Source organism: Danio rerio, chromosome 3 (genome assembly GCF_052040795.2).
Source record: "Danio rerio strain M-AB ecotype USA chromosome 3, GRCz13ab, whole genome shotgun sequence".
In the NCBI taxonomy this organism is placed as follows: Eukaryota; Metazoa; Chordata; class Actinopteri; order Cypriniformes; family Danionidae; genus Danio; species Danio rerio.
The window spans coordinates 16582800-16600456 of NC_141023.1; the positions used below are offsets into that span (position 1 = coordinate 16582800).

General features: G+C 34.9%; 1 protein-coding gene and 1 long non-coding RNA gene across 12 annotated transcripts in view; one reads left to right on the plus strand and one right to left on the minus strand.

Annotated features, from left to right (window-relative positions):
* stat5a (signal transducer and activator of transcription 5a) overlaps positions 1 to 17657 on the plus strand; it is a 199059-nt gene that overhangs the window by 72964 nt on the left and 108438 nt on the right.
* Positions 807 to 6215, minus strand: LOC147845574 (uncharacterized). The gene is made up of 2 exons (XR_015480583.1): positions 3496 to 6215; positions 807 to 3406 (listed from the first exon to the last, which is right to left on the minus strand). It is a non-coding gene; the product is annotated as an uncharacterized LOC147845574 (long non-coding RNA).

Consider the following 17657-nt stretch of genomic DNA (forward strand, 5'->3'; position numbering starts at 1 on the left):
ATTTAGGCAAAACAAGAAAAAATGGTTGTCGTCTAAAGATATATTGAATCCTGTAATGTATCTGTGCACAAAATTAAACATCATACGCAACATTTAGTCCACAGCCTTGACAAAAGGCTTTGAACTTTTAAAATGAATCATAAAAAAATCTGTACTGAAGATAAAATTCACATGCATCTCGTATAATGTGAGGGTGAGTAAATTACATAATTTTTTCAATCTTGCTTCCAGTATTGTTGATCTGTAATCAAATTCACCCTTGCAATCATATTTTTATACATACGTTTCCATTTTTTTTACGCTATGGTAAGGATGTGCAGCATGCAGTCTAAGTTATGTCCTGCTGTGCCTGTGGATTCTCTCGTAGACTGTCATCAGTCAGTGCTGTTGCATTCTGGGTGATTTACAGAGTGACAGACCCTATAATGGATCATGGGTCTCGGCCTGGCTGGATTAAAGTGCGGCTGGTATTTGATGACTTAGCATATGGTGGCAGGCGCTGGCTGCTCCAAAGCAGTAGCTTGATACATAGCCCCATGCTAAAACAGTCTGCATTTTTCCCTGAGACACTTCTGTCAGTTAATTTTGCCGCAAAGTACTTTGCTCTGCCTGTTTAAACACTGAAAAGTAAGAAAAAGAAAAGGAGAAACCAGTGATGGGTTTAAATTAGGATGTTGACATTTTCTGTAATTGAGTGATTTTTGTGAAACTTTGCAGCAAATTGAATTTCAAGCAGAGATGATTAAAGTACAAGTGTGTTGTTCCTTTTTTTGTGTGTGTGCAACTAATTGGAAAAATAGTTACAGTTTTTGTTTTAGCATTCGGCATCTGCTATTGGTCAAGCAGAAAGTCTTGCCCCCAGTCTCACACCATTGGCTGAGCCGATGTTACTCCATTTTGCCCTAGTTTTTTAAATTATTGTGGAAATTGCATTCATTCAGAATGCAGATAGAACCTTAGAATTCCAAGGTGGCGAATTGTGAAATCCCAATTGCAACAGAGCAATACTGGAAAATCTCGGTAGACTGATGGCATTTCATGCCGTTCAGCATTATAATTTCAAAATGTGAGCAAAATCACCTGTTTTGTCATCACTTTAGACATTACGCTAGAGCAGTGGTTCTCAAACTGTGGTACCAGGCTTCCTCCTAGTAGTACGTTGAGGAATCGCCAAATAATGAAATGACACTTTTAATCCTTTGATGCGTACTATAACATCTATGTGATCAGCATTGGCTGTTTTGTGAAGCTTACGATCACAGCGCTGTGCTTAGAATATTTATTGTAGTGCATTGTGTCATAATATTGTGGAAATCAGGCTACAAATGACTTATTTATTATCGTGTCAGCATTTTAAACTATTATAATGTTAACATCTAAAAGGATTGCACAGTGTACACTCTAAAAAAATATCTGTTGATGAACAGTTTACATATTTTGTGATGTGTTTAACCACAGATACAGGGACACTGGAGTGTTTAAAGCTGCGATTCATCAGTGGATCAATCTTATGTAAGCTTATGGACAAACCAGCTGATTGACGTGACTTTAAAATGCTCCAGTGTTCGTGTATCTGTGTTTACACTCAGTAAACAGTTGTGAGTTCGGTGTACTGATGACCTTCATGGCCGATCAGCGCTGTTGAAGAACGTGCTCAGTAGTGCTCAAATGTTAGTGGTGAAATGGACGTTTTTAAAACTTCAGTATCAATTGGTATTCCAGTATCTTTACAACAATACTTTAAACTAATAAAAATGTTCATAAAGGACACTTTAAAAAAAAAACTTTTCAAAGTTAAAAGTTTTTGTGAAAAAGCATAAATAAACTATATAAATACATAAATCTGAATAATTCACGAATATTTTTCCACAATGTAGTTTTGACTACTTAATTTTAAAGAAGCACCAGATCACCTGTGTGAATATAACAAAGTAAACTGGTAAAGCTTGGTACTTCGCATTACTTCTCATTGTGAATAAGTGACTTACATCAGATGAATTTAAATATGGTGCCTTACATGTGTACATTATAATTTATTATTGAACCTTTATGAGTCGCATCAGAATTGACTAATTATTTTCACAGCTAGATCATGGTGACCAAGAAAATTACACACTGTGTTGATAAAAATGTGGATGGCCTAAAACACTAATGCTCTACTGAGAGTGTCTAATTACAGAAACTGCTCTTGTTGTGATGGATTTTTAAAACTGCCTTTATTTTTTTGAGTAAAAATCAGGAAAAAAAAAATAATGACGCAATATGCATTCTCCAAAGTTCAGTCAAATAACTTAACTAGATTATCTATTTAGATGGTCAATTTATATAATTTTATTAGTGCATCAGCAACCTCCATTCACTTAGTGCACTTCTAGTCATCTACTCTACTTACAGTGCAAAAAAGAATTGCACTGTGCTCAGCTATAGCGAGAAATCTTGATTTTTCCCATATAACATATGTGCACATTTTATTACACTTTAAAAAAAAATAGTGGTTGCCTTAAATGTATAAACTGAATCAAATTAACCTTATGAGTCATTTAAACTCATCCATTCATTTTCCTTCAGCTTAGTTCCTTATTCAGGGGTTGCCACAGCAGAATGAACCTCCAACTATTCCGGCATATGCTTTACGCAGCAGATAACCCCTTCCAGCCGCAACACAATACTAGGAAACACCCATACACTCTCTCATTCACACATACTCATACACTACAGCCAAAATTTTGTTCATCCAGTTCACCTATGTTTTTGGAAACCGGAGCACTCGGAGGAAACTCATGCGAACACTGGGAGAACATGCAAACTCCCCACAGAAATGCCAACTGGCCTAGAAGGGACTCAAAACAGCAACCTTCTTGCTGTAAGATGACAGTGCCAGCCGACCCAGCCAATGCTCAAACCAGCGATCTTTTTGCTTTGAGGCGGTCATGCTACCTACTGCGCCACTGTGATGCCTATGTACTGTAAATATTTGTTATTTTCAATTTGTTTTATTTGATCCATATTGTATCCCTCTACTATTTAGCTTATTCTTGGTGTAAAACGTTGTCATTATTGATGAGAATCACAGTTATTATAATTAACTTTAACTAAAACTAGGGTAACACGGTGGCTCAGTGGTTAGCACTGTCACAAGAAGGTCGCTGGTTTGGGTCCCGGCTGGGTCACTTGGCATTTTTGTGTGGAGTTTGCTTGTTCCCCCCAGGTTCGCTTGAGGGTGTAACATGAAATGTAAAACATATGCTGAATAAGTTGGCGGTTCATTCCATTAAGGCAACCCCTGGTGAATAAAGGGACTAAGCCAAAGGAAAACGAATGAATGAATGAATGAATGAATGAATGAATGAATGAATGAATGAATGAATGAATGAATGAATGAATGAATGAATGACTAAAACATAAACTTTTTAGTTACAAACAAAATATTTCTAATTATTATATATTTTTACCTTACAGGGATAGTTCACCCAAAACTGAAAATCATTTACTCACCCTTCACTTGTTCAAAAATTATTCGAGTTTCTTTCTTTTGTTGAACACAAAGAAGGTATTTCGAAGAAATTTTGGAAACCTGTAACCATTGACATCGATAGTTTTGTTTTCCTGGTATGGATGTCAAAGGTTGTAGGGTTTCAGCTTTCTTTAAAATATATTCTTTTGTTCACCAGAAGAAAGAACTCAAACAGGTTTGGAACCACTTGAGGGAGACTAAATAATGAATGAAAGTTCATTTTGAATGAACTATCTCTTTAATACATGTGAACTACAGGAAAAAAATTGTAATCAAAATAATTCTGCTAATAAAACCTACAATAATAATAAAAAAACATACTAAAATGACATGATTGAAATATATACAATTGAAGACAAAATCATTCAACCTCCTATAAATTTAGTTTATTTCTTTTTCAAATGATGTTTAGCTGAGCAAGGTGTTTTTTAAAACCATTTTAAGGTCAATATTATTAGCCCATTTAAGCATATTTTTTTTCGTTTGTCTTCACTGTAAAAAAAGAAATCGGTAAAAACAGGCAGCAGGCCTTACAAAGATATTCTTTTAAATTACAGAATATAACAATTTAACAAAATTACATCTAATATTAACTATACTGTGTCACCTAAAACCAGGGTAATACGGTGGCTCAGTGGTTAATTTATTTTACAGTTTACAGAACACACTATCTTTATACATTGACTTGCATAATTACCCTAATACACATTAGTGACAAACTCTCCCTCATTAGCATAAGACATTCGTTTTTTTAATATGCCACTATGCTGACACATAGGCATTAGTAGCTCCGCCCTGTTTTGTAAAGAGCATTTGAATATAAAGCAACCAAAAAACTTAAATGGCACAATTAGGATCAAAGCCTAAACGGGGCAGTTTCAAAGAATTATAAAACATTATTTGTGTGGTATTTTAAGTTGAAACGTCACATACACACTCTAGGGATGTCAGAGACTTATTTTGGATCTTGTTAAAAGAGATGTAATAGGACCCCTTTAAACAAAATGTAAAGATTTGCTTTCACTCTGTCATGGCAGTCGTCCTGTGATGATGTCAGTCTGATGAAATGGGTGAAACCTGCTTAGCCACGCCCCTCAAACCGTTAGCTTGCTGCAAGTGAAAGATGAGAGGAGCGCACAAATAAACCACACCCCCTACTCAATATTCCATTTCAGTTGATGGCTCTTTCTCGATTCCAAGAACGCAGAGAGCGAACTCATGTTCTTGTGGAGACCGTTCTTGCCAGGATACCTCGGAAAAACAAACTCAGGAGAGCGTGTCCTCTGAGGAATGAGATGCTGCGTAGTTTTTCTAGATGGTCAGATGATCTTCACATATTTTTAACAGAAAGTTATTAAAACATTACAGCATTAATACAATGATTTATTGTTTTTCCTGTTTTTAATAATTATAACATGCACAAAAACCTTACAAATATAAGTTATATTTCTGAACATTAATAATAAACAGGTGCAAGTGCCCTAACTTACCCTAAATTAGTCTAGTGAACCCTAAAATGTTACATTAAGCTAAATACTAGTATCTTGAAAAATATCTAATAAAATATTATTTACTGTCATCATGGCAAAGATGAATAAATTAGTTAATACATATTAGTTATTAAATCTTTTATGTTTAGAAATGTGTTGAAAAAAAATCTCTTTGTTAAACAGAAATTGGGGAAAAATATACAGGAATAATGCAGGGGGGCTAAAAATTGTGACTTCAACTGTATATATATTAAACATAAAAACCTCTATCAAGAAATTGAGTATCATGCATGGTCCTGTGCGCACTGCCTGACCTTCAGCTCATAATCAGCCCAAGTAGCCCGCTGTATTGATCCTCTTATAGTGTTAAACAGTCGTACATCTAGGAATTTGTTTGCGTGACCTGGTCTTTCGCACGGCTCTTCTTTCAGTGGCAGCTGCAGATGCTGTTAGCCGTCAGCAGATGACATGCGCTTGACCTGCCCTGAGCCTTTAACCTGTGTGATCTGTTAACAGGACCAACTCTTACACCTTTCCTCTCCAAGCAGCTCCACGAGAGTCAAGTTACAAGCCGTTAGTCTTTTATTGTGGGTTTAGGTGAATTATGGGTCTCCCCCACCACCTCTCTCTCCCTCTCTCTCATAATGCTGAAACTCTTCAAACTCTAATGTGTGTAAGTCTAAGGCATCTACTACTGGTGTTTCACAAGCGACTCACCTTACTGATGTAATGCTCTTAGATGTAACTTGTAGACAAGCACTGCTAGGTTACTAGGTTAAAACGGTCTGCAGTGCTTAGCACAATGTATTAAAGCCTGTATGGAATTCAAATGCAATGTATTTTTAGCTAGCACATATTGCTAGTCTTAAGCTGTCATCAATTAAAAAAAAACATTTTAGTAATCTTTTAAAGGAACCTGTCTGTGAATATAACCAGCTTTTTAATTGTAAAATCATTAAATAAATATTTATAATCACTTTTGATAAAAACAGTGTGCAGAAACACTTTGACTGGCATTCTCCCTTTGTATGTGTCATCAGTAGGGGTGTAACGGATGGATCATGGTTATGCACAAGCCACTGTTCGGAACATACATGACCTGCGGATTAGGATTTTTACTTGTAGATTAATCCTAAATTTATAACGATCGCAGAGAGATTGTCTCTCGCATCATTCAAATCACATGTATGAAAGCATATAGGCTTTCCTGTAAAATTGAATGATGACAGAAGAAGTTGTGGTAGGTTATTCGGGGTGTGGTGGGTTTCTTAGGTTATTAAAGGTGTTTTCTCTCACTGCTTGTTTAGCCTGCATCAATGCATTCAGTGTGCGCTGCACGATTAATCATTAAAAGATCGAGATCTCAACACCCACGCCACATAAATTATAAATGATGGTGATGTGCATGTGTTTATTAATCCTTTAAATCGCTGCATTCAAATCTGTGTTTGAAAAACACAAAAATCAATAAAAAGATTCAGTCTTTAGTTTTTTGAGTTAGTTTTGAAGTTAGAAACAGTCAAATAACACAGTTAATGTTATAGATAAAACCACTGATGTTTATGGTAAAGATTAAAATCATCAAAAATGAAAGTTGTAGGCAGAAATTACGTTATTTAACCAATAGGTGGCGACGACCAACCATCAAAAATATGCCACTATATAATTCTTCAAAAATGAAACATCTAGAAATGAAACATGAAGTTTTATGAGTAAATAACTAAATCATTTATTGAAAATGAGACTAACAATAAATATGGGTTGTATTTATGGGTTGTTCAAATTACAATGTTCGATTTCTACATTTAGCGTTATCAGAAACAGTAATAACAGTGAATTTTTCACAGTACTGAATATTTTTTTGAAATTACGCATAACGAGCTGTTTTTAAGATCTAAAAATAAATGTAAGTGAATGAGACCGGAAGTCTCGGAGCCAAATAGATTCAAATGGCTGTGCCGGCTCGTACGCAAAGAATAAAGTCAATAGGACCCCTTTAAATAAAATCTAAAGATTTGCTTTCACTCTGGCATGGCAGTATTTCTCTGATGTCAATCTGATGGATTAGGTGAAACCTGCTTAACCTTCTCTGCGTTCATAAAACAATGTATTGTTTTTCTCCTTTTCAATATATATATATATAACATACTCATAAAACCTTACAAATAAACTTTGCACAATACAAATAAAACAGATTTTAGTATGAATTTCAGCAAACCCTTAATATGTTTATGCCTTCATTAAGATTTTCATGGTAATGTTTACTTTCACCGTATCATTTAGCGAAACTCCTGAGATGAAAAAGTCATATCTTTGAACTTTAAAAGTAAATCTAAATAAAATATTGCGCTTCCCACCTCCTTTATTCAGCTGCAATGACTTCTGGGACTTCTCCAGAGAGTTTTGTGCTCAAGTCTGCATCTACACATCCTCAAAATCAAGAACGCATCTGGGAACTTTCATGCGTCCTCCGTTCTTGCGGTCTTGAGTTTTGGAACTGAACTTTGATAGTTTATGATGCCGTTACATAACAACACGAGGACACAAGAGTGCTAAAGAGCACATTTTGAGAAACACCCATAGAAATGTCATCATAATATAATAATAGTCCTCACAATTATTTGCTTCACACAACTTTAAGATAAGTGTTCTCTTGTTAGTTATCATAATTTGAAACAAACACATAAACAATCAATAACTATAGAGTGCAACAGCACAGTCTGGAAGTAAGTCTACTGTATATAGGGAAATTGATTGGCAGTAAAAGCTGCTGAACTTCTATAGACAAGCTTTGTTATTGTTAATCGATTTCTCAGTTATTCAGTTACAGTATACTAAGGTTGCTGTTGAATATCTGATTCTAATGACCTGATGAATGTTCTAAAGTGTGCAAAAACCACAGTGTACAGAAAGTCTGTGTGGTGTGGTGTGCCTTGTATTTAGGGAACTGAAAAGCGTGTTCGGTGTGATTGGCATGTTACAGTTCCATATCACTTAACTAAAGGATTTCTGTTTTGTCACAACTACAACTGTCAATCAAATCAAAACTGAAGGCTTTGGATAATTTGCATAAGAAACTAGTCTTACATGCAGGGGCTGTTTGAGGACAAAAAGGTAAGAGATATCTTATAATACATCTGAGCAAAGTTTTTAGATGTGGTAACTGAGGTAAAAGGCAGAATAACTGACTCTTACACTTCTGATTATTAGGGAACAAGGCACACCCACACATCACGACATCGGATGTGTGTTATTATTATTTTTTTAAATAAATCAGGAGCCACATCTAAAGCCCTTATTCAGATGTTGTATTTCAAGACATTTCTTACCTTTTGTGTCCTCAAACAGCTCAACTTCATTTGATAGCAATCATGTTTAATGTACACGTGAAATCAAAACTAGCCATATTGATTTTGTAAGCTCACATTGCTAGCTTTGTGGTGAACAATTTATCTGTGCATGTCATTAAGAAAAACAAAACTGTTTCTGGAAACGCGCTTCCTGTTAGTTTTCAGTTCTCAGATTACATAATTTTGAGGTATTGGGCGTGGCTAACATACTTAACCACGCCCCTCCAACTGTCAGTTTTGACAACAAACAGAAATGGTGAGCATGAGGAGTCTGTTAGGTTGTAATAACTCTCCCCAAACTATCTCCTGATCTTTCTGAATAGAATGCCTGCTTTACTGCATCCAATCAGCTCACAGTAGAATAAAACAAGCCACGCCCACTATTTTCTCATTTGATATTCAGTTTCTCTAGGAACTGACTCACAATTCGAAAAAGAAAATTTCTTCTGGTTCATGTGGACTTTAATAGTGAAATGTGTGCGGATGAACTGCATTGCCAATAATGTTGTGCAAAAAAAATCCACCAATCAGAGAATTGCTTCAAGTAATGTGCACCAAAAGAGATCTTTAGTTCTGCCATGAAGTCATATAAGTGAACTGAGTCAGTGTCAAAATACATTCCTATTTGTATGTACTGTATGCAGTTTCTCAAGGAAACTAGAAATATTTTGTTTGTATAGCTGCAGCCAACAACTTCAGATTAAAGGTTTTGGTAGCACTTCAGTTTAGGACACAATTCACGTTATTATTAAACTATTAATTAGCTTAAAAACATTAAACTAGCTGTTTATTAATAGTTAGTAAGGTAGAACTTGGGGTTAGGTGTTGGAAAGGATTAGGGATGCAGAATAAGTTTATACTTTAATGAGAAGTAAATTCATAAATTCATGAAGTCTAGACCCATCAGCACTGTACAAATCCGTTAATTAACAGTTGATGGTATTTTTAGGATTAGCAAAGTGACATTTAATGACATTTTTAGTAGACTGAAATCATTTATTGACTGGGGTTTTTCTCGCAAATTATAGTATTTATTACTCTATATGAGCAGTTAAGATGCAAAAAGTGGAATTTTCTGTGAAAGTGAGCATTTGTCTCAGGCTCTTGTGTAGGTTCAGTATTTTCACTTTTATGGCAAAGCTTAGCTTCCTTTTATTGCCTTTAAAGTGAAATAACTGAGCATAAACGTAGAAAAATGCTCAATTTGGAAGAAAATTTCAGATGGCACTTGGAGGTTTTGGCATCTGAACTGTTCAAATTGTTGAAATATAAATCTAGTGTCAAATTAACCGCGACATATATACACTAAGTGACAAAAGTCTTGTCACCTAATTAAGTGAACCAACAAATAATAATATAATATTAAATAAAATAATATTTTGCCCATGGGCTTGCACGACTGCATCCATACATGTCTGCAATGACTCAAATAACTTATTAATAAAGTCATCTGGAATGACAAGGAAACCATTCTTGCAGGACTCCCAGAGTTCATCAAGATTCTTTGAACTCGTCTTCAATGCCTCCTCCTTATCTTAATCTTACCCTAGACATGCTCAATAAGGTTCATGTCTGGTGACTGGGCTGGCCAATCCTGGAGCACGTTGACCTTCTTTGCTTTTAGGAACTCTTATTTGGAGGCTGAAGTATGAGAAGGAGTGCTATCCTGCTGAAGAATTTGCCCAAACCATGATTTTTCCTTCACCAAACTTGACTGATTTCTGTGAGAATCTTGGGTTCCCAATCATCACAAATACTGCAGAAGACCTATTGGGAGGCAGTTTAACAGATGATTCTGTTGAAAAAAATCTACCTTCTGCCACTTTTCCAAATGATCAACTAGAATTTGTTATTTGTTGCTCTTACAACTGGGATTGACAACAAGACTTTTGTCAGGCAGTGTAACTGAAAAGTTATATTTCTTGTTTTTTTTTATGATATCATTTAATTTAAAACTCTAACAGCTAGGGCGTGAGAGACATTTTGCTCCTCAAGCACTAGCACATCCTGAAGTGATGCAAATGCTACGCGCAGGGTCTCAACAACTGTACCTTTGTCTTTGTGGATCCATTCAGGCCAAGGAAACTTTTTTGTTGATAAACTTGTGTGGTCAGTGGCTGGACAGGTTCTTTCACCAGCCTACTATATTTACCTGACTTGTTTAGCCACCTCCACTTATAAATTCTGCCCCCTCAAACATATAATAGACAGGATGACTCTGTCCAAATAAGACTCATTCAGACTTGCTAGACTTGTGTTAGAATAATGTGGACTTCTTGAAGATGCTGTTTGACTGCAGAACAACCAACACGCCTCAAAGAATTCTGCTTGTAATAAGTCTCCTGGACTGGTTGTCATATTTCCAACAATATATTATTGCGTACACAATATATTGTTTCTAACTACTAATATAAATGGCTTTGATAAACTGCAGAGTAACGTTTTCAACATCAACAACTTATAATAGCTTCATAAACTTTATAATGATGCAATTCAAAAGCATAAATGGAAAGGGAAAACCCTTGCGAGTTACAAGAAATTGTTAATTAATAGATGTTGTTTTTATTTTTACAGTGAAAGTCAATGTAATTAGATTTTAGCTTGATGACATCAAACACCCAGCAGACTTTAGGTTTCTAGTTTCCAAATGCGCATCCATCTAAAGGCTTACAATGCTTTTGGGAAGCACGCCCTGGATTGTTCTGTTCTTTGAATGGAAACACAACCCAGAGCATCTCAGTTACTGCAGAGTCAGCATGATTTCCACTTACTACACAATAAATAAATTCAAGTCATTAGATTAGAAACCTGCAGTCCAATGGATGTAAAAAAAAAAAAAAAAAAAAAGGAATGCTAATGACATGATAATGATGATGTGATGAAAGTTTGCATACGCAGCTGCGTTCAGCTTGTCTGTATAAGTGAAGTTTCCCAAACTAATTTCGAGAGGAGCACGTGATAGAATTGACTACAGCTGATCCGTATCACTAATCACTAACTAGCCAATCGGATCACTCTAAATTTAATATAAATATCCAGCCTAAACTCCATTCCTCATCTTCGTTTTTGGAAAAACCCCCCATCCTTCCCTTCTCCCTCCTCCTCAGTTCGGGCGTCACGGCGGCTCAGTGGCTAGCACTGTTGCCTCACAGCAAGGAGGTCATTGGTTCAACACTAGCTGAGCCAACCGATACTCTCTGTGCGTAGTTTGCATGTTCTCCACGTGTTCGCGTGGGTTTTCTCCGGGTACTCCGGTTTCCTCCCACACCCCAAAAACCATGCAAAGTTAAAGTCACAAGCACATACTACAAATTAGCGCCAATAGTGATTTATTTTGAGAGCTATCGAGAACTACCTGATCTCATATCCCTCCTAATGCTTATTGACCAGGCGGGAGCCTTGGGCTCATCTATCACCGAGCTCAGGGTTCTCTCCTGGGACAGCATGCCAAACTAGCTTAAATAGTCAAGCACTATCTAAGTGTGAACTCTTGAAAATGTTATTAAAGAATGTGAAGACATATAGACAAATAGCTTACAACTGTCTAGCCAATCTGCCACATTCAAGTGTTAAGATAAGCAACAAGTTGTTGAGTGACACTCCCGGTCATTAGAATTAGAATAGAACAAAGGAACAAATAAAATAGACAGTGCTTTATGGTTTTTTAGACACTAACAGCTTTGATGTAAAATATATAAGAGCAATGTAATCAAACAACGTAATCAAATGTAAAACAGCACTTTAGTCTTCAGTGTAATTACAAAAAACAATTCGTCTTTATTAAAGCTACAAATGTAAAACATTTCTTATGCCCAAATGGTTTCAATTAGCTTGAAATCTAACTAAATAAGTTGTAACAGTTTATTTTGATGGTCCATTTAATTAGTATTAGTAGACTGTCTGCTTAATATCTGCTGATACTGCTCCTTCAACAGACATTTAACCTACTATAAGAAACTTTGCAAGAACATGTCGACTTACACTAACCATAACCCCAACCTAACAGTCTACTTATAATCTAATGAGAATTAGTTGGCATGTAGATGCAATGTAACCTAAATTCAACAGACGGACCATCAAAATGAAGTGTGACCAAATAAAAATCTAATTAATTTGTTCTTTGGTAGGATGAAACTTGTCTTGTGTTCTAAACCAGTTCCTGGTTTATTATAATTTAATAAACAGTGCTCAGCATGAGTACACTTCTCACAAATCTTTTAAATCAAAATTTTAATAGGAAGCTATACAATACTATATTTGTGCATAAACATTAGATTAGTCAGTATTGAATCTGTAGCTAATCTAACAAAATAACTTACCATAACGGTCCAAAAACTAGTACAGCCAAATTTAGAAAAATATTAAACTCAAATTTAAAAAAGAGGAAAAATCAATAGAAGCAAAAACAAAAATTTAGAAAATTTAGTTAAAATTTGTAAGTTGTATGTTTTTGTTGTTGTTGTAATATTTAATTTGAATTTATATGTATTATCTTGTGATTTCTAAATATGTTTGGTGACTAAAATATTTTTTTAATAAATATATTCGTGTATTAAATCTGTTTTGTTTAAATGCACCAAAATACATATTCACTGATAAATTAATAAACATATTCATTTTCAAAATGGGATGTACTCAGTAATGCTGAGCACTTTATAAATGCAAAGTTGCTGATCTTGGGATATCTATGCTGAAACGATACATTGTGCAGCCTTAATTTAAATTGAATAAAGTTGCACAACAGTTATTTATTACCTCTTTTTTTGTATTGAGCACTTTTATTCCTACTATAATTTTTTTCTATACCTGAGGAGAGTTGTGCTGCAAAATAGATAAGCTCCTAGACTTTCAATTTTCACTTTGCAGATAATAAAACAGGTAAATCAACAACAACAGCTTGGAACAGAGCAGCATCCTGCAGACTAAAGCAATAGTCTTGTAGACAAAGAATCTCAAATCTTGATTTTTTGTGTGTGTTCCTCCTCTAAACGTGCACCGTGAAACTGAAAGTGGGATATCAGTTATGCAAATCAGTTGTTTGTGGGGATTTTCTGCTGATGTGTGTAACAGTTCATTTGGTTTTGTAATTGGGTCCAAAAGTCAGAGTTTCTGAAAATGTTTGAATTTTGTGCTTTTAATAAAAAAATAAATAAATAAATAGATTAAAATGTTTTTTTTTATGTTTACAGATTTAATTTATTCTCTTTTACTTTATTATTTAATACATTTTATTATTAATATATTTAATGTGCATACGTTAAAACAAACAAACAAACAAACAAACAATAAATAAATAAATAAATAAATAAATAAATAAATAAATAAATAAGTTAATAAATAAATAAATAAGTTAATAAGTTAATAAATAAATAAATAAATAAATAAATAAATAAATAAATAAATAAATAAATAAATAAATAAATAAATAAATAAATAAACAAATAAATAAAATTTGGACTCCCTCAAAAATGAGAAGTTCTCAAGTGGCTATTTTGTCAATAAATAAATAAATATTAATTCCTTTGCCACCTGTAAATGTAAAAATACATAATTTTAAGCAGTTACATTAGTCATAGTGATGCACGGGTCGTCTCATAACCTGTGGACCCTCCTTATTTGCGGAGTGGGTCATTAAAAACAATTTTAAAAAGTCCATGTTTGTTGCGTGCATGGGTCTGAAACTGGATTCCTGGAGAGCCGCAGCTCTGCACAGTTTTGCTCCAACCCTAATCAAACACAGCTGATTCAACTAATCAAGGTGTTCAAAACTACTAGACACTATCAAGCAGGTGTGATTCAGTGATGGTTGAGGCAAAATTTTCAGAGCTGCTCCCCTCCAGGGATTAAGTTTGAGATCATTGCTATAGCCTATATTTGGGAATTATATTTTATTAAGTTCTTTGATAAGTTTGCAATACGTAAGCCAAGTACATAGGAAAGTAACTTTCGAAAGTGGCAAGCATCTTCCACTGCGAGCCACAAAAACTGAGAAATAAAAGTGAAGATGGAAGACGGTGTGCAGGAGAAAGGAATTTAAAGGTCATAGCAATAGAGCAATAGAGAGGTCAGGAATTTACACTATTAAGAGAAAAAAGTTCAGACTGCTAAATCTAAAATTTGGAACCCGTTTTCAAAAAATTGTTGCAGCAGGAGACAACAGCAGTTGTCACATTTGCAAAATACAATTCGCAAATTCTAAACACGGTTCGTAAATGCACAAATCCAATTCGTTAGATCAAAACTTTTAAAAATACTAACATTCAATTTGAAAGTTCGAAACGCGATTCAAAAATACAAAGATGTATTTTAAAAGGTCAAAACACGATTTAAAAATACACAAATCCAATTCGTAAGTTCAAAACATGGTTTTAAAATACACAAATCCAATTTGTAGCTTCAAAACATGATTTATAATTACACAAATACAATTCATAAATTCAAAACACGATTTAAAAATACACAAATTAAATTTGTAAGTTCAAAATACGATTCGTAATATACAAAAGTCCAATTCATTTGGTGAAAATATTTAAGCTTTTTATAAATTGTGTGCCGTATTTATGAATTGTGTTTTGAATGTACAAATTGGATTTTATAAATGTAAATTGTTCTGTGCATGTATGAATTTTATATTGTTAATGTATTATTTTTGAGACGGATCTTGCTTCATACAGTATCACACAGTATTTTTTCACGCAGCAACTCGTGTGAAAAAATATACAAGCACGAGAGCCACAAAACGGGCACTTTCTTGTTTTTGCCAGATTATAAAGCAATGTTTTTAAGCACATTCAGGTTTAAATAAAGGCTTTGCATGGCGGGTTGGGTTGGAAAAATAGATACAGTGGTGTGGGGTTGGCTGGGCAGGTCAAATAATTTCATTTGGACTCGCGGGTTGGAAAATAAACCTGTCCTGTGCATTTATTAATTCATTTTCTTTCAGCTTAGTCCTTTTATTTATAAAGGGTCGCCACAGCGGAATGAACTGCCAACTTATCCATCATATGTTACACAGTGGATGCCTTTTCAGCTGCAACCCAGCACTGGGAAACACCCATACACTCTCATATTCACACACATACACTATGACCAATTTAGTTTATTCAATTCACCTATAGCACATGTCTTTGGACTGTGGGGGAAACCAGTGCAACCGGAGGAAACCCACGCAAACACCTGGAGAACATGCAAACTCCACACAGAAATGATAACTGACCCAGCCGGTGTGACCAATAACAAACCATTTAAAACTGTTTGTATATTGATGAGTATTGCTTTTCGCATTATAACATTGTTCATGCATATCATTGTTCATGCATATCAATTAATAGGTTACAATAAAAATTAAGCAAATATCTTATTTTTATGCTGATTAAAACTTTTATTGACAATTTTTAATTCTTTATTTGTGAAGAAAGAAATCGTGAGCACATGCTCAACTCACTACTGTATTTTTAGCAGGAAGTAATTTAAAAGCCTCTGATTGGCTGCTGTGTTCATTAACTCAGCAGAAACACATGTGATTGGTTCTAATGTTGAGACTGCAAAAATCACTTAAAGCCCTAAATGCAATGGATTGACACCATGATTTACTGTACTTTAATTGCAACAGATGTAGCAGTTTTGTTTACTTGCTCTGGGGTCATTTTTTTTTCTTTCGTTTTTCTCTGATTTCCATTTTTGCCTCAAGCCTGTTTTGATGTCACTTAATACAAAGATGTGTTGTCAAATGTCAAACACTCGATTAACTTTCTCTTTAAATTCTTTTTAAAGTTTCAGATCTCACATTTGGATCACAAGTGTGTATGCGTGTGTGTTTTTTTTAGTCATAACCGAAAGTTGGTTATCAGTGTTGTGAAATGTTTAGTAAGTGTCCTCTTCCTTTTGTCACACGCTGAATACACACGCCAGAGTGGAAGGAGGATGTGAAAGATAGCACGACTGTGTGTTTGCTGAAACTCTGCTGCTGCTTTCAGTCATTCCGGAGGGATTAAGAAAGATTTAAGAAAAGACATTGGACGGTTTATCCACTGCGGTTGGTAGTATATTGTGGTTTGTGTATGTGTGTGTGTGAATTTTGAAATGTGGTAACTTTAGGCCTTGTGGAATTTTGGAAAACAGTGAGTAAACAGAAATCACTGAGTAAGAAATCACAGTTGCTTTTAATGTGATTAGTTTACATTGCCTAAAATATTGAGTAAAGCAGTTTCTTTTAATGTGATCAGTTGACTTCACTTAAAAAACTGAGTTGACCCGTTGTCTTAAAATTCTTAATGGGTTGGTCCTCTACGATATCATATTTTAAACTTTAGTTGATGTGTAATGTAGCTGTGTGAACATAAACAGCATCTCTGAATATGCGCTCAAAGTTCAATGCAAAGGGAGACATTGGCTTTTACAGAGTTATTTAGCAAAGCCTACAGCGAATAAAGTTTGGAGACTACAAAAAAATACATCCAGGTTAGTGAGATCACAAACACTTCAGGTTGCGCGCATTCACTGTGTGCACACACCCCGTGCAGTGAAGAGGCATGTCCAGAGGCGCTCTAATGTTATAGCAGAGATGCTAAAATGCCATCCAAACGGTGCTATTTCCACAAAGCTTTTTTTGTGGCTGTGTTTGTGCTTCAAAAGACATGACACAAAGAGAGAAGAGCTTACAGTTACATTTTTAACACTTTATTTGTAAGGGTTTTTTATACATTTGCACAAAACAGAAAAAAAGCAAACATCCCCAACACTACTTTCTCTTTTGTGGCTTTAACAGAACATATACAGTTAAAGTCAGAAATATTAACAACTTTTTTATTTTTTTACCAATTTCTGTTTAAAGGTGCAGTTGGTGATATTTCACAATGCTAACAGCTTAGCATACATCTCTGAATCACAGTCCCTCTCCTGCCGTCTAGTGCCACGCCTCCTAGCACAGCAAAAGAACCCTCTCTGAAGTGTGAAAAAAAGCGACTAGTGCTTGTCCGGCAACGTGCAAGCCAAACTGACATGCTATTTCAGAGCAAATATTTAGAGTTGCATGGTAAACAAATTAAAATCTATATTATAGATGCTGTAGGTCCCTTATGAAACTGAAAATAGTCTTATCAATCTTTTATCGGAAGATTTTAGTAGCTGAACAACACTTCTGTGAAGATATAACCCGTTTGTAAGAACAACATCACATCAGCTTTGCATGAAGCTAAAATAGTTTTAAAACAAAACATTACCCGTCTAAGAGAAATCCTTCAGCCATTGTTTCATCCTATCTCCAGCGTGCAAAGGTAACTCCAATATTGATTCAGGTTTTTA